Source organism: Hyperolius riggenbachi, chromosome 12, assembly GCF_040937935.1.
Source record: "Hyperolius riggenbachi isolate aHypRig1 chromosome 12, aHypRig1.pri, whole genome shotgun sequence".
Lineage (NCBI taxonomy): Eukaryota > Metazoa > Chordata > Amphibia > Anura > Hyperoliidae > Hyperolius > Hyperolius riggenbachi.
Genome location: NC_090657.1, coordinates 196,101,498 through 196,124,174, shown reverse-complemented (window position 1 = coordinate 196,124,174; position 22,677 = coordinate 196,101,498). Strand labels below are relative to the sequence as shown.

Sequence of the window (22,677 nt, the reverse complement as noted above, 5' to 3'; positions counted from 1 at the left end):
AGCACTGATGGACTGCCGCTGTGCATGTGCTGCAGTTGTGGCTTGTGGTAATCACTGATGGGCTGCCGCTGTGCATGTGCCGCAGCTGTGGCTTGTGGTAATCACTGATGGACTGCCGCTGTGCATGTGCTGCAGTTGTGGCTTGTGGTAATCACTGATGGATGCCGCTGTGCATGTGCTGCAGTTGTGGCTTGTGGTAATCACTGATGGATGCCGCTGTGCATGTGCTGCAGCTGTGGCTTGTGGTAATCACTTATGGATGCCGCTGTGCATGTGCTGCAGTTGTGGCTTGTGGTAAGCACTGATGGACTGCCGCTGTGCATGTGCTGCAGGTGTGGCTTGTGGTGATCACTGATGGACTGCCGCTGTGCATGTGCTGCAGTTGTGGCTTGTGGTAATCACTGATGGATGCCGCTGTGCATGTGCTGCAGTTGTGGCTTGTGGTAATCACTGATGGATGCCGCTGTGCATGTGCTGCAGTTGTGGCTTGTGGTAAGCACTGATGGACTGCCGCTGTGCATGTGCTGCAGGTGTGGCTTGTGTTAATCACTGACTGATGGGCTGCCGCTGTGCATGTGCTGCAGTTGTGGCTTGTGGTAATCACTGATGGACTGCTGCTGTGCATGTGCTGCAGCTGTGGCTTGTGGTAATCACTGATGGATGCCGCTGTGCATGTGCTGCAGTCGTGGCTTGTGGTAATCACTGATCGACTAGTGGCCAATAATGTAATCAATCTGAATGTTGGATTGTACCATCAAATCAGAAGAAAGAAAATGTCATTATTGACCCGTTTATGGGAACAATCGGCTATTACCTTTCAATTACCTTAAATCACAAAAATTGCATCAAAAGATTGCATCTGATAAATATTGTACCATTAATGGGCACCTTTTGAAGATTAGCTGCATGATTCTTTCAGCTGTGCGATTCAGACACTACTGCAGCCAAAAAGATCAGCAGGACTGGTATTTTTTTAATGGAAATAAATATGTCAGCCACCATATCCCACTCACTTCAGGTGTCCTTTAAAGTTCCTTTTTAAGTTGTCCTTTAACTTTTACTAATTGCTGCAAATACAAACAACGGCTGTAATTCCAACATCAATATCAGTAAATAGTGGTGCTGATTGTGACCAATATGCCAACTGTGGAGTCCTTCAGCATCAACAAAGCTCCTCTATCGCTGGCAGTGCTAAATGGGTCACATCGCTATGAATAATGGACCTGTGTCTAGCCAGTCTGTCACATGGAGTTCCAGAATCCTGTACTATCTTAGTCAATGATTATTATGCCACAAATGCTTGCAGTTCAATGATACGCTGGGACTTGTAGTTCCTTGAATGTTTCAAGGCTGTCTGTTAAAGTGGAGCCGAGATGAAAAACGAACTATAACAAGTAACTTGTCTTTATATCTTATCTAAAGTTTAGATAGTTTACACAGCAAATCTGGCTGCATACAGCTTCAACAGATTAAGATGATTTATTCCTGTGATACAATGAGAGCAGCCATGTTCTGTTTGTCATCATTACGCAGGTAATCTGCAACTGCATCTCCAGCCCTCAGCCTGTGAAACATTCACTCCCTCCTCCCCTAGGCCTCTGAAATCTCTGGCTAGTAACCTCCTCCTCCTGCCCAGACTGAGCTCCCATAAGCCGTTGCTACATGGGTCTGAGTGCCTTGTTGTTTTGGAGAAGCTGTGGGCGAGGCTTGTTTAGTTTATAGAGAATTAGAGTATTAAAACAAAAAAAAGGATTTGGCTTGAGGAATGCCCTATAACCTATATGTAAGGAACACAATTATGCAATGTATAAGGCCTCTTTTACAGTGGGACGTTAAAGTCGCACGTTATAAAAAATTATAACGCAGACTAATGCACAGCAACACAAAGTCTGTGCGACATTCACAGTGCACACGTTGCGTTGTGTGTAACGTGTAGCAATATTTAGAGAGTGCTGCATGCTGTGCGTTTAGCAATACAGTTGGTGCGTTATGTGCGCTGCACATGCTCAGTAATTTTCTTTTTTTTTTTTAATGTAACGCATGCGCCGTTTTTGTTCCATCAGTATGTGACGAAAACGGCGCACCAAGAGAAACATAACACAGTGCAAAATAACGTCCAATTTTATAACCTACATGTGCTGCGTTAGGGGCATGTTGTGCGACTTTAACGTCGCATCAAACGCAACATCCCACTGTGAAAGAGGCCTAAAAGTTCATCTCGGATCCACTTTAAGTCAGAAGCTTATATTGGAATAGCTCAATGCTGCAACATCTTATTGGTTATGCACCATGCGCTGTGCCACCCTGAGGAGTGCTTCTGCTCCGGGCACTGCCTGCTGCTGTGTGACCGCCCTGTGGCAGAGTACCAGGGCTGGGGGGCACAAACTGTAATACCTATTCTTATTCTGTCTGGTGCCATTTACCATTAGTGAGAGTGTTTACAGCTCAGGACAACTCTGCTGGGGCCTTGCCCGGAGCTAAGTGGTCCGTAGTACAGGCAACCCACTGGGGGGAGGGGGGGGGGGAGAGAGACTGCTGGCAGTGACCCTGTGGGCAGATAAGCCGACAGATATGAAGGAGTTAACAGAGCGCAGCTGTGTGTCTCTAAGTAGGGCGCACCCTCGCCAGCTTGTCAATCAGCTGCCAGCAAGATCAGAACTCGGCAGAAGTGATGATCCACTTTCACAGGTAGCGCCAAGCTGTCAGTCTGGGGAAAAATCAAAGTCACAATCCAAGCCGCGGCAAACTTTAGACTGTCACTCACACCTCTGTGCCTCTCCTCCCGGCCAAGGAGAATATCCAGTGTGATCATTTACTCCTGACCCCTTCACCCGACACAGCTGATCGCAGGCTGCCAGGACTCCAGGCCTGCCTGTAACCCGCCACAGCACCTGGTTTCTACGTCGCATAATCAGCGACTACATGACCGCAGAGCATTCACAGCGGAATACTGGAGCTAGTAGAGCGTCATATCGTGATGTGCTACCACAAAGTTGTCGATAAAGTTTCTACTATATATTTACTAACTCAATAAATTAACAAAACAGGTTTTCAATTAATAAATCTTCTAGTTTCCTTGAAGCGTTTTCCATGCGTTATCTGCACTGGACTTTTTTTTGTTGTTGTTTCCTGCGTTTTTTGTATGCATTTTGTGTCAGCGGTTTTAATGCGTTTTCGGTGCGTTTTGCGTTTAGGTTTGGTATTTATTTAATCAAAGTAATAAAATACAATAAACATATTTAAAAAAATAAGCGCATCAAAAACTCATAAAAAATGCATTCATCTGCGTCTCAATTGAGATAAATTATGTGTGTTTTACATGTGATTTTTAAAATTATGCAGCAAGTTGTATGTTTTCAAAAACCCACAATCTGAAAAAGCACATATGTGTGTTTTTACATGCGGCCCATAGACTTGCATTAGCGGCAAAAATGCTTGCGCTTTCCGCAATGCTGTTCCTCACACTGTTGATTTTACATTTAAAATTCCACTATGGGGCCTTTGGCCGGAAACAGTAAATTCGGGCGCCTGAGGCAAGTGGACAAAAAGGGCGCCACCATTCACTCTTATAATAAATATTTTTTAATGGGCGCCCAACAGGAAAAAAGGGCGACGGAGAAAAATAACGTTTTACAAGTGGCGCCCGGAGACTTTTAATGTTTTATAACTGCTTCTCATAATTTTTTAAACATTATTTTTAAACGAAAAACAGTACAATATTTTTTAAAACATTATTTTTAAACGAAAAACAGCACAATATTTTTTTCAAACATTATTAATCACAGGGGGGTCTTAGGTTTAGGCACCACCAGGGGGGTCTTAGGGTTAGGCACCACCAGGGGGGGTCTTAGGGTTAGGCACCACCAGGGGGGTCTTAGGTTTAGGCACCACCAGGGGGGTCTTAGGTTTAGGCACCACCAGGGGGGTCTTAGGTGTAGGCACCACCAGGGGGGTCTTAGGTTTAGGCACCACCAGGGGGGTCTTAGGTTTAGGCACCACCAGGGGGGTCTAGGGGTTAGGGGTAGGTACAGGGAGGGTTCTGTATGAGAGTAGGGTTAGGTATAGCTTTAGTAAAATTCTTATTAATCTTTAAAAAGTGAAATGTATAATAACGTCTTATAAAACAGGGAAGATTAACGTTTTTACAATTGCCGATTTCATACACATTATTTAATGATTTATAACTTTATAAAACATTATTTATAATATATAACGAAATATAGCACAATTTTTTTTAAACGTTATTCATGCTTATCGTTTAAAACCCTGCGCCCTTTTTTCCCCGACGCCCTTTTTTAACGTACGCCCTTTGGCCACCTCTGTACTTTTTCCTATGATAGTAATTATCTTTGATGGCAAAGCCTTGCATAAAGTAGATAAGAGAATTGTATGAAGGGATAATCTATTTAGCTGTATGCTGGAAAGAAGAAATTGGATGTGCAAAGAAGAATCAGAGGTATGCAGGAAATATGAAAATAAGAAGCTACCGACATTGTGTTGGGCCACTTACCCATGTGCCACACTTTCCGCCACGTTTACCGAACCGCAAGGCAATGCAATCCATGGGGACATCATGAGCAGCATAGACTGCACTGTCTGATGTCCCCATCCAACATGGCATCACAATGCACAGCTGCCGATGAAAATATGCAAACGCATTACAATGCAAACTCATTGGAGTGAATGGAACCACAAAAGCAGTGCTGAAAAGCGCATCGGAACGGGAGTGCAGTATGTTGCATTGGCACTTACGTTTCAGATGCAGTCAGGTGGGAAAGAGGCTTACAGCTATGTACCCACTAGAAGATGTATCAACGACGAACGATAGTTCCCAATCCAGCACCGGGGGGGGGAATAAACAACAGGTGCAAATGATCGCTCAATTGATCATGGTAATGTGCGTGGGAGTCTGTGGGGATCTGAACGTTTGCTCAATCCGTGATCCGGCATGGCGGTGTAGTGAAAATTTTTGCTACCTATCATATTTTGCAACTTGCCATAGAGGACAGTGTATGACTGTGTAGGCGTGGCTCCTCTCTGTTAACACGCCTGTAATTTTTTGCAACCACAGATCCCATTGAACTAGAAGGGGGATTGTTCCCTCCAGGGGGGGTTATTAGTTGAGCAAGAGGGGGGATTGTTTCCTCAGGGGGTGGGGGGTTATTAGTTGAGGAAGAGGGGGGATTGTTCCCTCCAGGGGGGGGGTTATTAGTTGAGCAACAGGGGGGATTGTTCCCTCCAGGGGGGGTTATTAGTTGAGCAAGAGGGGGGATTGATCCCTGGGGGGGGTTATTAGTTGAGCAAGAGGGGGGATTGTTCCCTCCAGGGGGGTTATTAGTTGAGCAAGAGGGGGGATTGTTCCCTCCAGGGGGGGGTTATTAGTTGAGCAAGAGGGGAGGGTTCTGTGTGAGAATAGGGTTTGGTTGGGTTGCATTTTCTGATACAGATAGGTTAAAGTCAATGGCTAGGTTGCACTTTCTGATAGCTATACGTATAAATAAGTGCAACCGGTTGCAAAATCTGATAAAGTTGCAAAAAATTTCACCACAGCGGTCGCGATCATCGCATGTCCCTAAACACGATCATGTTACTGTGAATATGTGCCCACGTTTGCCCACGTTTTCAATCGTGAAAACAATTGTTTGCCGCGAAAAACATTGCTCGTCATCAATAGAAAGTCACTGCCAAAATCCCATCGTGGGTACGTACCTTCAGGGGAAGGCCAAGCTTAGCTTTCACACTATGCAAAAGCACACAATGCTTTCCAATAGTGACACTTGCGTTCATTTGCAAATCTGCATTTTTTGTCTGCAATACACACGCATTAAAAGAAGAGATTCTCTGCCGCATAAAATTGGGACGAGCGTAAAGCTGCCATTCGGCTCTATGAAACTGCAGCCAAAAAGGGCTTGCGGCCAGCAAAGAAGAGGCCCCATAAGTGCGCAATTCAACTGTGAAAACTTCAGACTTCTGCGTTTTCTTTTTCTTGCACTGCATTGCATTTGTAACAGTGCGGTATGATGCATTTTAGCGGGAAAATTGTTGATAGAGGGCAAAAATGAAAACATTCAAGAAACGTGTGCACAGGCTGTACAAAAATGCGCACTTTGCGAGCAGAGAAAGATGTGCGCGTAATGTAAACTGAAACATATATTGTAATGTGAAAGGGCTCTGGCAGCCACAAGGGCATAACTACAGGGGAGCAGCCCCTTGGACTGCTGTGGGACCCAGATCTAAAAGGTGCCCTACTTCACTCCCTCTGTTAAAGGGGTGGGCCCAGCCTTCAGTTCAGGTGTTTTTGTGTTTACACTGGTTATGGGTGTGAAGCACCTTGCCAGCGCACGGCGGCCCCTGAAATTCCATTGTTTTAGGGGCCCATTAAGTATTGCTGTTTTTGTTTTTTTTTGTTTTTAATTTTATATTTCCCTTGGGGGGCCTGACTTCTATCCTCCTTCACCTCGGGCCCCCCTCCCGGTATGCGAGGCGGAAGGGCGGCAGATATGGAGGCTCCGGCGGTTCCAGCAGGCGCTAGAGGTTCAGCCACCTTGTCCACACTGTCTCCTCTCCTCTGTATGCCGCTCGCTACTTCCTGGTTTAGTTACCTATTAGCCCGCCCACCCTCCCACTAGGCTACCTACCTACCCATTAGAACCAGGCTACCTACCTACCCATTAGCCTGCCCACCCTCCCACCAGGCTACCTACCTACCCATTAGCCTGCCCACCCTCCCACCAGGCTACCTACCTACCCATTAGCCTGCCCACCCTCCCACCAGGCTACCTACCTACCCATTAGCCCGCCCACCCTCCCACTAGGCTACCTACCTACCCATTAGCCCGCCCAACCTCCCACCAGGCTAGCTACCTACCCATTAGCCAGCCCACCCTCCCACCAGGCGACCAACCTACCCATTAGCCCTCCCACCAGACTACCTACCTACCCATTATCCCGCCCACCCTCCCACCAGGCTACCTACCCATTAGCCCACCCTCCCTCCCACCAGGCTACCTACCCATTAGCCCACCCTCAGCTACCCCTGCAGTGGATCTAGCACTTGCATAGCACCTGCAAAAAAACCATCTTGGTAGTCACCCCTGTTTACAATCCACTGTCCTGTCTTCTCACTGCACCTCCTGCCTTCTAGCTCACTCACCCTCTGTACTAGGTTCCAGCCAGGTAGTCTAGATTGCACACTGCCACTGCAGACTGCACCATCTTTGGCTAGTCAGTCCTAGATTGATTTGGATTTGCTCCAGTTAGCTCCATTTGCATGCTTGTTCAGGGTCTATGGCTAAATGTATTAGAGGCAGATAATAAGCAGGATAGCCAGGCAATGTGCATTGTTTAAAAGGCAATAGATATGTCAGCCTCCATATCCCTCTCACCTCAGGTGTGTTTTCAAGTATAAAAGCCAGAGCCTATCATGTCATGCTCTGTCCTGATGCAGGATTGGGGTTGCGTTTTGCTTTTGTTCAGTAACCAGTATTATTTATTTATTTATTTATTGTATTTATAAAGCGCCAACATATTACGCAGCGCTGGACAATAAATAGGGATAACAGTATAATGCAGATGTTACATGTATGCCTCAGGGAAGGTTGCCATAGAGTGTATGGGTAAATATATGCAATGAGTAACCACACCCAATTTAATTATGGCCACTCCCACTTTTAACTGCCTGTCTGGGGCCCACAATTGGTATTTTGCACAGTGGCCCACTGTTGGCTGTGTCCGCCACTGGTGTGAAGATAACAATGTCCCCACTTATTTTATGACCCCTGCAGGATATGCCCCAAGGGTTTGCGGGCCCTTTTACACCAGGGAGGTGCGGTATTTTTACCGCACCCCACCACCGGGGAATGAAAGTCTATGGAGACTTTCTTACTTTCGCGGTACATCGCAACATGACGGAAGTGACGTTTTTGCCGCATCCTGGATGCAGGTCCAAAACTACGTTATCGCGTGTCTTTTGCGTCGATCTGCATCGTCCTGGAAGTCATGTTAGTCTATGGCGACGCATGGATTATTAAATTACTGACGCGACATTGCGGCAAGGATGCATGGAAGCGTATTTTTACAATACGCTTCTGTGCACTTTTGCATACCCCGAAGCAGGAAGTGACCGCAAGTGTGCATCACTTCCTGCTTGGCTGGTGACCTACTAACACAATGTTCCCTGAAGGCCTGTTTGTGGCAGAGCGATGTAGTGCAGCAGTAACAGCACACTGCATCACTAACGCTGGTTTACAGTGGGAAACCGGCCTGAAGGTAACGAAGTATAAGCAAAAGAAAGGGTGTGAACATTGGGGGCCCCATCAAAATTTTGCAGGGGGGCCCTGGGATTTTTAGTTACTCTTCTGCACAACCATTACAATTCCCCATGTCAGGCCCAGGCAAGGTGGCTGGGGGTTTGGCCCAGGCAGGGTGGCTGGGGGTTTGGCCCAGGCAAGGTGGCTGAGGGTTTGGCCCAGGCAAGGTGGCTGAGGGTTTGGCCCGGGCAAGGTGGCTGGGGGTTTGGTCCGGGCAAGGTTGCTGGGGGTTTGGCCCGGGCAAGGTGGCTGGGGTTTGCTCCAGGCAAGGTGGCTGGGGTTTGGTCCAGGCAAGGTGGCTGGGGGTTTGGCCCAGGCAAGGTGGCTGGGGGTTTGGCCCAGGCAAGGGGGCTGTGGGTTTGGCCCAGGCAAGGTGGCTGTGGGTTTGGCCCAGGCAAGGTGGCTGTGGGTTTGGCCCAGGCAAGGTGGCTGGGGGTTTGGCCCAGGCAAGGTGGCTGAGGGTTTGGTCCAGGCAAGGTGGCTGGGGGTTTGGCCCAGGCAAGGTGGCTGGGGGTTTGGCCCAGGCAAGGTGGCTGTGGGTTTGGCCCAGGCAAGGTGGCTGTGGGTTTGGCCCAGGCAAGGTGGTTGGGGGTTTGGTCCAGGCAAGGTGGCTGGGGGTTTGGTCCAGGCAAGGTGGCTGGGGGTTTGGTCCAGGCAAGGTGGCTGGAGGTTTGTCCAGGCAAGGTGGCTGGGGGTTTGTCCAGGCAAGGTGGCTGGGGTTTTGGTCCGGGCAAGGTGGCTGGGGGCTTGGCCCGGGCAAGGTGGCTGGGGGTTTGGTCCAGGCAAGGTGGCTGGGGGTTTGGTCCAGGCAAGGTGGCTGGGGGTTTGGCCCAGTCTTTGTCCCCAACCAGATATAGGATCAAGCACTAGGAAGAGGTGTCTCGTCTAGCCCAACTCCCCCCTGCCTTCCTGTATAGAGAACTGTTCTGCACTCTGCATTCAGCATTAAAGCACCACATTGCGGTGGGGGTGCCCTGCATGACTTTGCTATACCTGTGAGTCCTTGGCACTTTCTCTGCATAATTATATACTTCTGATGGGATTGACCTCAGTCACTTCATAAAGATTCATGTCCACCCTCTGTTTCCCATAGTTACACAGCTCATGTCATTGACTGCTTGCTCGGATTAAGTCTTGCCTTCATTAACTATGGATGTCTGCAGGCTTAGGCCTAGGCCTGCAGTGCTTGCCGTGAAATCTGGCCTGTAAAGTTCCCTTCTCAGCAGAATATGTTATAACCAGGGCTTCTGAGCACATTTGTGTGGACTTTCATTGATTTATCTGATTGATGTCTCCGGCTGAAGTGTTCCACCCTCACAACTATATATTTTGGGATTAAACTCCTTTACCTCCTCCTTTATTTCCCCAATGTGTTGTTTAGTTTTGGGCATGTTCACTTTATCTTATATTTGTAGTGTGTTTGATATGCGGCGTTATTTTTGAAATTCATGACTTGAGTCAGTCAATGTAGATGATTTGCTGATTTGAAATCCCTGCTTCTGGTGTGAGAATATCATATCATACACACTCATCTTTACGGCTCTTAGGGAATATTCACACTACAAGCCATGCAGAATGGTGCTCAACCCTCTGCACCTTCATTGTTCTGTGGCCAGTGGCGTAACTAAGGAGCTGTGGGCCCCGGTGCAAGTTTTACAATGGGGCCCCCCAAGCACTCTATACATAACATTTGATACGGTGCAACAAAACCTGCCGATGGCAACTACAGTGTCATAGGGACAAGAAGGGGATGGGGAACAGCTAGTTAATGATTATCACTATACAAAGCATCTATAGAAGGGATTATTATGACCACAGGACCAATAGAGAGCTAATACTGTAGTTGAGGAAGGGCCCTTCGGGGCCCATCTGGCCCAAGGGCCCCGATGCGGTTGCAACCTCTGCAACCCCTATTGTTATGCCCCTGTCTGTGGCCCTGGGTAAAAATGTGCCTGTATGAATTTTGCAGTGGGAGTGAGCAGCCTCATGCCGTTGTACTGAATTGGGGATGCCATGCTTTGTACCAGTAGCGTAGGTTAGGAGCTCTGGGCCCCAGTGTGAGGTTTAATTTTAAAAATGCAAAGGAAAATGTTTTTTTTTTAAATTGTAATTTTTTCTGACTTTAAAAACCATTTTGCATTTTTAAAATCGATTTTCTCAAAATTTACAAGGTCTTTTTGAAATTATAATTATGTGAAATTCGTGCTGATCACCAGTGCCAAGCTGTGTGCACCAATCAGCTCGCTGCCAGAGTGAACGAACCGTTCACCTAACATCTTCCTGCACAATCTTTAGAGGCAAATACTGCAAATAAGTGATTCCTGTAGGTCTCAATGAGACACATTAGGCTGTATGTGCACTACGCCCGACTTCCGAAATTACCGGGACTCATATTGGAAAATCCAGGCAGCCAAGGACGACGACGAGGGACCGATCAGCCGAAAGGAGGCTGGAGGAAGCCCCAGGTATGTATAAATTCATATTCATTCATCTCAGGCTCACTTTAACCATTTCAGCCCACGGGTTGTTTTCACCATGGGGATGAAAGGAATTGTCACATTTTAGCGCTTCTCCCTGTCATTACCCAATAACTTTATCACTACTTATCACAACAAAATGATCTATACCTTGTTTTTTACGTCACCAATTAGGATTTCTTTGGGTGGTACATGATGCTAAGAATTATTTTATTCTAATGCATTTTAATGGGAATAATAAGAAAAAAATTGAAAAAATTCACTATTTCCCATTACATTCTGAAATGTATCTGGTGGTGACATCTTTAGTCCTACCAAGTGATCTGTACAGAATGTTCATTACTCGAGAGTTCTATGCACAGAGGGAGAAATTGCTTGCTTGGCAGTTGGAAAAAAGACGTTATTTCCCACAATGCAACGAGTAAACTGTCAGCACCACAATATCAGCCATACAGATCCCCCTGATCTATTGGAGAAAAAGGTAAAGATTTTTCATGGGGAAGGGGTTATCAGCTACTGATGGGAATGAAATTCAGTCCTTGGTTAAAGTTCCTCTTTAAGAACAGAATGTGAACCATCAGAGGAGCGCTTTGGACACAACCTCTCTAGATATGAAGAATAGTTGTGTAGACATTACATACCGCACTACAGCTATACTAAAATAAGATTGGCTCTGTGGTTACCTTGGGAAAAGATACAAAGGGAACAGAAGTCTGGGAGTAATGGAGTGTAAAAAGGCTCACACTATGTCCTCTCATTCTTCACACTCAGCAAGGACCAGTCCAGCAGTGACAATAAGTACTCATTCTGAAAGAAACAATACAATACATGGATTACACAAGGAGGCAGAAGGACACTGAACAAGTCACTTATTCCTGCTCTCTGTCTCCTTTGTCATGTCAGCAGCACACAGTCAGTGTGAGAGTAAGAAGGTAAAGGATACATTATAACAAGCATATGCTAATTTGAACCCTCTGATCACAAATGTAATTAAAATTCATTAAAGCAGACATCAGAACTTCCTCTCTGTTCTAAAAGATAAGTAACATGGTAATTTTTTTTTTTTTGTTTGTTACTGCTGATACAAATCCTGTAAAAAAAATCTGCTGTGTGTCTACTTCCTGCTTTCATGGAAGCAGACATAGGGTTAACATCCTGTGTTTACAAATTAGCTGCTCTGCAGAGGCAGCCAGCTGACACAGCTCAGAGATCAAATTACATTTCTGATTAGTCACAGGTGAGGGAGAATTAGACAGGCAAAACTCTTTAAATATATACAGGGTGCATTTCTCTAGGTTTTCCTTCCATCCTGTGCAAGAGTTCAGTTCCACTTTAAAGAGTACTTAGAGTAAAAAAAGAGAGCCTGTCATGTAAATCATTCTGTGTATGAGTGTATGTATACAAATGTATATGTGGGTATGTGTGTTTAATATGATCACTACTCAGTGAACCAATGAGAATCCTCCCTGGGGAGGGCAGAATCCCATTGGCTTGTTGCAAACCAATAGAAAACCTGATGCTTCTGCCAAGGCTATGATCTGTATCCCGGCTCTTCTTCCATACAGAGGACCAGAGCAGGGGTGCCAGCAGACCCATAAGACTAAAATGGACAGTGGAAGGTGAAAATGTCGACATCCGCTTCCACTGAATGGACCTTTTTTTTGTACAGTGTGAATCCAGCCTTATGCTACATACACACTTGAGATAAAAGTATTTGGAAAAGGCAAGATCACAGACCAATTTTACCCCCTTCCATGTAGTATGAGAGCCATACTCTACACAGTCTATTCTATGGAGCTGCACTCCCCATCAGATAAAATCTTTGCAGGATGCTGCACACAAAGATGCTGTACACCTTCAACAGATCAGTATCTGCAAAAGATCCATTCCTGCAAAAGATCCATTCCTGGAAAATGCATTCATAGTCTATGATATCTGCAGATCATCATACACACCTTGTTTAACAGACAATCATCTGCAGATCAGATCCACCAGGATGGATTTTCAGATCTGCAGATGATTGCCAGATATGCAGATGAAGTCTGTTAAACAAGGTGTGTATGACGATCTGCAGATATCATAGACTATGAATGCATTTTGCAGGAATGGATCTATTGCAGGAAGAGATCTTTTGCAGATAATGATCTTTTGAATGTGTACAGCATCTGGCCTGGAACCTACTGAAATCCGCAAACGCAAAACGCAACCGCTAGCGTTTTGTCTGAGCGGTTTGCAAGCGGATTCATGCGCGTTTTCGGTCGCGTTTTGCAACAGTGTATTTTTTTGCTCAGCGGTTGTGTAGCGTTTTGCGTTTCGCGTTTTTATCCTGATTGGTCCTGTGAATTATTTTTAATTTTGTTACAGTGTGCTGAACCGCAAAACGCTAGCAAAACCGCTCAGTTTAGGTTTTGCTGAGCGTTTCTGCTAGCATTTCAATACTTTACATTGAAGCTCTAACGCTCCCAAAATGCTGCAGGTCCTGCGTTTGCGTTTCTGGGAAACGCAAACGCTCCTGTGGAAGTTGCCCCATCCATTAACATCAGCTGAGCGTTTTGGCAAAACGCTAGCGTATCGCAGCGCTGCCAAAATGCTCAAAAAAACGCTCTTGTGGGTTCCAGCCCTCTTTGTGCACAGCATCTTGCAAAGATTTTATCTGATGGGGAGTGCAGCTCCATAGAATAGACTGTGTAGGTATGGCTCTCATACTACATGGAAGGGGGTAAAATTGGTCTGTGATCTTGCCTTTTCCAAAGACTTTTATCTCAAGTGTGTATGTAGCCTTAGGATGGGGTTTCCAGAACAGTAGGGGTAGGAAAAAGTATATGTGAGTTATTGTAAAGAACGGATGCTTAGGGCTGATGTGATAAGTGCTTAGCTGTTGTGTTTGTATGGGCTGAGTTCACACCAGAGCAATGTGATTTTTTGAACGTGGGTCCTGCAGCATTTTGATGGCGAACCTGCCTCAATGTAAAATATAGGAAAACTGTAAAATAGCTTTTAAAATTGATGAACAGAGCAATTATCAAAGTGTTTTGTTTTTTTTTAATTTTGCCAAAGCCGTTCACTTCCGAGTCCTATTGTGATGGTGGGTGTTCTATACATATATATATATATGTTATATGTTGTATGGAATGACAATGTTGGCTGCTGCTTCTTTTGACTCAAGAGGTCGGTAATATGGCGATTTGTGATGCAGTGCCCCACTGACCTTCTCGGTGCCAGCAAGCAGAGGATATCTTTGACTGCTATATCCAGGGTTGGATTTACCATAAGGCACTGTAGGCGCGTGCCTACAGGCGCCTGATGATGGAAAGGCAGCTCACTCCCCTCCCAGAATGCCTCTCTCCCTCCTTGCCTATGCAGAGTGTAAATGAGAGGTTACTCAACTCTTGGCATTCCACTGACGAGATCTCCCTTCAGTCAGGGGCACCACTGGTTGAGGGTATCGCTGGCTACCTAATGCTAAGGGACACCTGCAGCTACCCATGACGGGCAAGGGAATGGAGAGGTGACAGCTGGGACAGCCAGCACACTTGTGGTTCGGTTCGGCAGGAGTTTGTATGTTCATAGAGGGTGATATCTAGGGTGCCAGGACTTCTGTGCTCCTGTGATATAAATCCAGGCCTGGCTATATCATCTTCCCATTAGGCAGACAGCTGTCAAATAGAGTATGTAACTTTTGCATCAAACAAAAGATGCTTCTGAATATACAGTGGGTTGCAAAAGTATTCGGCCCCCTTGACGTTTTCCACATTTTGTCACATTACTGCCACAAACATGAATCAATTGTATTGGAATTCCACGTGAAAGACCAATACAAAGTAGTGTACACGTGAGAAGTGGATCGAAAATCGTACATCATTCCAAACATTTTTTACAAATAAATAACTGCAAAGTGGGGTGTGCATAATTATTCAGCCCCCTGAGTCAATACTTTGTAGAACCACCTTTTGCTGCAATTACAGCTGCCAGTCTTTTAGGGTATGTCTCTACCAGCGTTGCACATCTAGAGACTGAAATCCTTGCCCATTCTTCTTAGCAAAACAGCTCCAGCTCAGTCAGATTAGATGGACAGCGTTTGTGAACAGCAGTTTTCAGATCTTGCCACAGATTCTCGATTGGATTTAGATCTGGACTTTGACTGGGTCATTCTAACACATAGATAAATGTTTTGTTTTAAACCATTCCATTGTTGCCCTGGCTTTATCTTTAGGGTCGTTGTCCTGCTGGAAGGTGAACCTCTGCCCCTGTCTCAAGTCTTTTGTAGTCTCCAAGAGGTTTTCTTCCAAGTTTGCCCTGTATTTGGCTCTATCCATCTTCCCATCAACTCTGACCAGCTTTCCTGTCCCTGCTGAAGAGAAGCACCCCCTGAGCATGATGCTGCCATCACCATATTTGACAGTGGGGATGGTGTGTTCAGAGTGATGTGCAGTGGTAGTTTTCCGCCACACATAGCGTTTTGCATTTTGGCCAAAAAGTTCCATTTTGGTCTCATCTGACCAGAGCATCTTCTTCCACATGGTGGCTGTGTCCCCCACATGGCTTGTGGCAAACTGCAAACGGGACTTCTTATGCTTTCTGTTAACAATGCCTTTCTTCTTGCCACTCTTCCATAAAGGCCAACTTTGTATAGTGCATGACTAATAGTTGTCCAATGGACAGTCTCTCCCACCTGAGCTGTAGATCTCTGCAGCTCGTCCAGAGTCACCATGGGCCTGTTGACTGCATTTCTGATCAGCGCTCTCCTTGTTTGGCCTGTGAGTTTAGGTGGATGGCCTTGTCTTGGTAGGTTTACAGTTGTGCCATACGCCTTCCATTTCTGAATGATCGCTTGAACAGTGCTCCGTGGGATGTTCAAGGCTTTGGAAATCTTTTTGTAGCCTAAGCCTGCCTTAAATTTCTCAATAACTTGATCCCTGACCTGTCTTGTGTGTTCTTTGGACTTCATGGTGTTGTTGCTCCCAATATTCTCTTAGACAACCTCTGAGGTCCTCACAGAGCAGCTGTATTTGTACTGACATTAGATTACACACAGGTGCACTCTATTTAGTCATTAGCACTCATCAGGCAATGTCTATAGGCAACTGACTGCACTCAGACCAAAGGGGGCCGAATAATTACGCACACACCACTTTGCAGTTATTTATTTGTAAAAAAATGTTTGGAATCCTGTATGATTTTCGTTCCACTTCTCACGTGTACACCACTTTGTGTTGGTCTTTCACGTGAAATTCCAATAAAATTGATTCATGTTTATGGCAGTAATATGACAAAATGTGGAAAACTTCAAGGGGGCCGAATACTTTTGCAACCCACTGTATTTCTAAAGCCCAGCCCTGCATGTAACAAAACATGAAAGTACATTTATAATGCATGAAAAACTTTTTTTAAATAGAAAAAAATATATTTTTTTGCCAAAGCAAAAGAGGAAAGTACATGCTGCACCAATTCATAACGTCTCTGAATCATACAGTTGCTCACTCACACCCCCCCCCATCAGTCTCACGCATGCCACCCTACTAGAGGCTGACAGCTATGATGACTGGCTATCAGTCAGTGGGGAGACATCACTTCAGCTGACATGCTAATGCCCCTCCCCCTGCATGCTAATGTCACTAAAGGGGAAGTGTTTTTTCAGTCTGCTAGGAGTGAGCAGGTAACAGTAACTAGTTCCTATGTGTATTTAATTCAAAATAATGTTCTGTGAATCTTATGGTAGAGAACCAGTATCTAGCTTTAAATTAAATGGAAGGTTGAAAATCTGTACGTGTGTGTATGTATGTATGTATGTATGATATATATGTGTGTATGTATGTATGGTGTGTGTGTGTGTGCGCGCGTGTGTGCGTAGGAACTAAAAGAGGGTTGTAAAAATCAAACACAAGAAATTGCCCCCCCAAAAAAAGAATATATGTAAATCCTTTTTTTTTCTAAATTAGGTCCCTATATGTCCTCTATTTTTTTTTTCTTTTACCTAGTCTGGGGTACCTTAGCCTAACTGCAGGAATTGTGCAGTGCGGGTACGATTGAGCGAAGGTTTTTTTTGCCACAGTAACGAGCTTATCTCAGCATGCAATTAACAGAACGCTTCCTAGTTTGGATAACACAAGGACACTATGACCACAAGGTAATTGAACCCCCCTTCTCTATGAAGAGTTTACACAATAATGTAAGCCTGTTTTCTAAGTGACGTTTGCTGTGGGAGGGACAGTAAGCTGTGGCAGTAGGGAGGGAAAAGTATCACTGAGCTTGGTTAAAAAGAAAAGGACAGAAATGATATCGCCTTTGGCATCACAGAGAAACAGTAAAGTTGGAAATCAGCAGAAATATTATTTCCTTTTCGTTTCCATATTACATTTCTCCTAAATCTGAAGGTGAACACTTAAAACAACCGGAGAGGTAAGCTAAATAAGTTATTTCTCATTGGATGATTTTGCTTATCCATTTAATATGGAGTTTCGTCTCCCTTTATCACGGATTGCCGTTTCTCCTTCCAGAAGTTGGTCTCTACCCAGCAATTAGCTGGTATCGGTCACAGAGCTGCCATATGCCTAAGGTAAACAGTATAACACATTTGTCGGAGCTACAATAGAGATAAACAATAAAAGAAGTTGCAGGTGAACGTTATGCGGGGGAAATCTGCAAGCTGTTCTATTAGCCATAGGATATGATGGCTCCTACATATGCACAGGTGATGAGCTCCTTAACATTCTGTACTGCCAAGTCTCCACCTGCGGGGTCGGAGCCCGAAGCTGTCAGTCTTCCCTCAGCAGCCTTGTGAAGTCTCCATCTGGAGCAGCTCTTGTCTGCACAGGGAGAGACATATGGATCACTGACCTCAGACTGCAGCAGATCAATAAGACAAGCTAGGAGAGGCCTGGGAGTGTGAAGATCTGTGCAGGAGACCAGGATGGGGGATCCATGCTGGCTGCCAAGGCCGGCCTTACACTACAGAGAGGAGCGGTTGATGGACAGCGGGCAAATAAATCCCAAAAAGTCATTTTTTTACATTCGACAAAGTCAAAACAGAAAGCACAATGGTGTCTGCCCTTCACACCTGCGTAACGGTATTCTTATTGTAATGACTCTCCAACTTCAGTCCAGTCAAAAAAAAAATCCATTTTATTCTGTGTAGCCACAAACAAGGGAAGCGATTCTCATCCTGTTCAGGGCCCAGGATTTAAAGGGAACCAAGCACTACTTTTATTTCCTGGTTTCTAATAGCTGTAGGAGCTGCCATGTCCCCTACTAGCTGCCCATTATTTATCAAGAGGAAAATGTGAAGATAGCAACTGTGACTTCTGTAAACTCTTTAAATACAGTATCCAATATCTCCACCCCCTCTCCCGTGCTGATCAAAAGCTTTTTGTTTGCTCTTGCTAATGTGTGCAAAAAATAAAAAAAGCTATCCTTATCTGCCTGAAATTTTTGTTGTTGGGTAAGCCTGGGAAGTAGGATGAGGTAGGCTAATAAAACATTCTGCTAAACTTATAAATGTAAAAATAAGAGGTAAAATTTAAGTTTTTTTTTTTTTTTAATGAATGAGCCACATTGATGGCATGCATAATCAATGGGATATTGAGATGACCTGGGTGCTAAAAATGGTGCTTGGCTCACGTTAAAGTGGAAAGGCGGTGCTGAGGGGAGTGGTCAAATTACGGACAAACAATCATTAACCCTCTGCACTCACAAACTGAAACTCTAGTAATGCTAAAACAACTTCCAAAATGTTTTGCATGCTGAAATAATCAGTACTAAACCCTTTTACCAGCATTGAGGTTTCCTTCATTTTAAAAGGATCCCTACCCCACCCACACCAGTAGGCAAGCAAACAAACATTTCATGCTCTTTAACCTCCTGGGCGATAATCCCGAGCTGAGCTCGGGGTATATCGTGCAGGAGGATTTCTCAGGCCCTGGTGGGCCTAGTTGCATAATTTTTTTTTGTTACACGCAGCTAGCACTTTGCTAGCTGCGTGTAACTTCAGATCGCCGCCGCTATCCGCCACTACCCGCCGTGCCGCGCACCCCCCCCCCCCCCAGACCCCTTGCGCAGCCTGGACAATCAGTGCCAGGCAGCGCTGAGGGGTGGATCGTGACTCCCTCTGACGTCACGACGTCCATCATCCCGCCCCGTCGCCATGGCGACCAGGGAAGCCCAGCAGGAAATCCCGTTCTGAACGGGATTTCCTGCTTACTCTGATCGCCGAAGGCGATCGGAGTGGGTGGGGGGATGCCGCTGCGCAGCGGCTATCATGTAGCGAGCCCAGGGCTCGCTACATGATTTAAAAAAGATTTTTTTTTTTTAAAAAAAGTGCTGCGTCCTATCCTGGGCAATGCAAATGTATCGCCCTGAGGGTTAACCTCATGAGGTCTGAGCTGGGTACAGGGCATCTAAATTTAATACAAAGGTGAATTACCATTGTCTTCATATTGAAAAATCTTTAACTCAGGGGGCAGATGGGGGGCACATGCAATACAGAGGCATGTTCTCTGCCTCATAACATGCCTCTGTGTCCCCACATCGCTGCTCTCCCCCCCCCCCTTCCCGGCCGCGCTATAGCCCCACGAGATTAGTGACAATACTTGCCGCTATCTCTGAGGTAAACACAGGGAGAGGGATTCCCTGTTCAAATTGCGTTCCTGCAGAGTTTCCAGAGCTGCCATTGGGCAGCTCTCTCTCCCTGGCCACACCCACTGCCGCTTCCCTGTCTCCCTGCACGCTGTGAGAGACACACAGTCTTTCCGTGCAGCATCGAGACCCAGAGGTCACAAAAGTGAAAGTGGGCCATTGCGGCCCACGGGAGTGGCGGTTTTTGCTGCTACCTGATCCGCTCAGCCTCCCGGAACAGGTAGCCTACTTCTTTTTTTTATTTTTTTTAATAAATCCGTATGTATTGCCACTTCATGTAAATGTTGTGTACGGACCCCAGAGTATAGCATGTGCGGGTGTTTTCTTCCACTACTCTCCCAGTAACTGCGCCCCTCGGTTCCCCTCTCTTTATTACATAACCTCTGCTTGGTTTGTGAGTTGCTTTGTGGCTTTAGCGTGCCGATTACGGGCCTTGTCAGCGGAAAGCAGCGGGGAGACAGAACTGACTGGCAGATTTGTGAAACATACATCTGAGAGGAGGGAAGAGACAGACAGCCAGAGAAATATTTGGAGAGGCACTAAAACCATTCTCCGCTTCAAACCTTTTTGATAAGAAAAAAAGAAAGCGAAAAAAAAAAAAGCACAATCTTTCTGACAACCCGAGAGGACAGATAAAAAAATGTATTCGCAGTTCTGCTTCAACAAAAGTTTTTGATGGATGAAAAGAAACCATCCCTTGTAGGTCAGGAGGTAACCCTGTTGCCAAGGCCGGATTTAAAGGAAACCAGAGACGTAGAAGAAAGAAAGATTTGATACTTACCCGGGGCTTCCACCGACCCCATAAGCGCATAAGAGTCCCTTGCTGTCCTCCCGCGGTTTGCTGTTCAGCTGCAATCAGCCTCTGTAACTGGTTCAGTCGCTTCAGTCGGGGTCTTCTGTGCACGCGAGAGGTCTGCGCATATGCAGAAGAACCAGACTGGACTTGACTTAGCCTGTTACTAGGGCTGATCGCGGATGAACTGGAAACCGCGGGAGGACGGCGAGGTACTCACATGTGCTTATGGGGCTGGTGGAACCCTGGGTAAGTATCAAATCTTTCTTGTTCTACATCTCTTGTACACTTTAAACTCACTGTGCCCCTAGGCCAAGTATGCTGCGGCTCCCCTTTTTTGTGCCCCTCTCATTCCTGACCATGTGCCGCCCCCTGTTCCATGTGTATTATTCATGTACAGCACCTCCTTTCTTTCATGAACAGCTCCCTTGAGCATCAGTTTTCCTTTTCATGTGTTGCTCCCCATTTTCAGACTCCTCTTCCATATGTAGCAACCCCTCTTTCATGTCCTGGTGCCTTCTGGGACTGCAGCCGCCCGAGGCCTGGGCCTTTTCAGAAATCCGGCCCTGCCTATTGCTGCAAGCGCAGAGTTGCTTTAATAAGATACACACTTAAAGGAACACTACTGTATAGTGAAAGTGCAGTATAAAAAATAGGACTGTGTTCTGCTATTTTCCCGCATATCCAGTTTTTCTAATTCTGTTGTATTTTGCCACAAAATGAAAAAAAAAAAATGCAAGTAAAAACGTAAAATAAAAAAAATCACACGTGGAAACCACAAACAAAACACCATTGCTGAAACATGAAAACAAAAGAACGGCCGCAATATGACACTTGCAAGTGTGTTTCCTGCTTAAGTCAAAAGACCAGCATGTCCTCCAGGTAAATGGCATTTTCTAGTCTCTGCTGAAGTCCCCAGATACCTCAGATGAGACGAAACGAGACAAAACCAGGAGCCGCTAAGTGCAGAATTAGATACAAAGTGCTGTTGACTGTAATATACTTGCAGCATTCAGGCCATCTATTTAGGCAACCACTATACAAGCTTGTAGGAACATCTCTACTCAGGTTCCCGAGATCTTTCCACAGTTTCTCTCCTCAAACAAGCAGGTCCTGTTGAGCCGCTGAGGTCAAAAAACGAATTAATTCAGCAAGGCTGAATTTACAAACTTTAGAGTGTAAACTTCTTCTGAATCGATGCTGAAAATGATAGTAGAAAAAATATCTCCTGAAGTGACAAAAAATTGTGAAATAAAGCCCATGGCAGGCTAGATTACCTGTTCCTGAACGTGCTGTCGCTGCTCGCTGTCGTCGGGGTCCCCCCTGTTCTCCGTGCCTGGTCCTTTTCATGTTTCATGGTATTTTTTAGTGGAATGCAGTTTTTCTCCAAGCAGCACTGCAGGATAGAGAAGTGTGCAGGCGCAGTTACAAATCACGCAAGCACAGTAAAGGCAGCCTGGAACCTGCACCTGCGCAGTTCAGCATTGCTCTGCAACGCTCGGAGGAATTTCTGGGAGGCTGTGGAGTTTAGCTGTGGAGCACCCGCTATGCAATGCCGCAATTTTCATATCAGCATGCCTTGGCGCCCGTGATTCTACCAGGCACCTATGGGCGCCGAAATTTACCTTCTTTGCCGCAAATTGTGGCTTTTTATTTAGGCGCTCATGGAGGAGCCCTTTTTGGTAAGGCCTCTTGCAGCCTTTTTTCTGATTCACACAGAATTCTGATGAGCCTCTGAAACTTCCATATCCAGCAAAGTCCCCAGTATCCGGAACCAGCAGGTATTGCCTGTAATCGGCCTAAAAAGATCCCCCCCCCCTCCCCGGCAGGCTAAATTTAATACTTACCAGGCCTTCAGCGCCTCCTTCTAAGCTTCCTGTAGCTCCTAGCGGCTTTCCAGGGTCCTCCCTGCACAGCTTCTGGCATGTCACTTCACTCATGTTGGGTCACGCTAGGAGCTACAGAAAGGTTAGAAGGTGCAGGAGGCTCGTTAAAAGGACTCCGAGCAGTGCAGAAACTATGGAAAGATGGATATCATTTTAAAGCTCTCTTTCTCCTCTTTCTGACGACACATAAACCGCGGCCCTACGCCTTTTAGTTTTCTCTATTTTCGTGATTGAAATCTTGGCCGCTGCAATTTTGATCACGAAAATAGCGAAAACTAAAAGGCGTAGAGTGGCGGTTTATATTTCATTGGAAAGAGGAGAAAGAGAGCTGTTAAATGATATGCATCTTTCCATAGTTTCTGCACTGCTCGGAGTCCTTTTAAGTATTTAATTCCCAGCAAATCCACCTGCAAACCCTCCCAGTTATCCCCCCTCAGGCATGCCGGTTATTTGAGACTTCCGGGGGCCTGAGTTCCGGATAACGGGGACTTTGCTGTATTTAATAAGGAATGTGTAACGGTTGGGTGCTGCAACTCAGACGTCTGATTATTAGGTGATCTGCAGTATCACCAATAATACAG

At 45.8% G+C, this 22,677-nt stretch overlaps 1 long non-coding RNA gene across 1 annotated transcript in view; it reads right to left on the bottom strand.

Annotated features, from left to right (window-relative positions):
• Positions 1-11,485: 11,485 nt before the first annotated feature.
• The window catches only part of LOC137542395 (uncharacterized), a 97,985-nt gene continuing 86,793 nt past the window's right edge, over positions 11,486-22,677 (bottom strand). Inside the window, exon 3 of the long non-coding RNA XR_011025419.1 lies at positions 11,486-11,593. This is a non-coding gene — a long non-coding RNA (uncharacterized lncRNA). The remainder of the gene's footprint in view (positions 11,594-22,677) is intronic.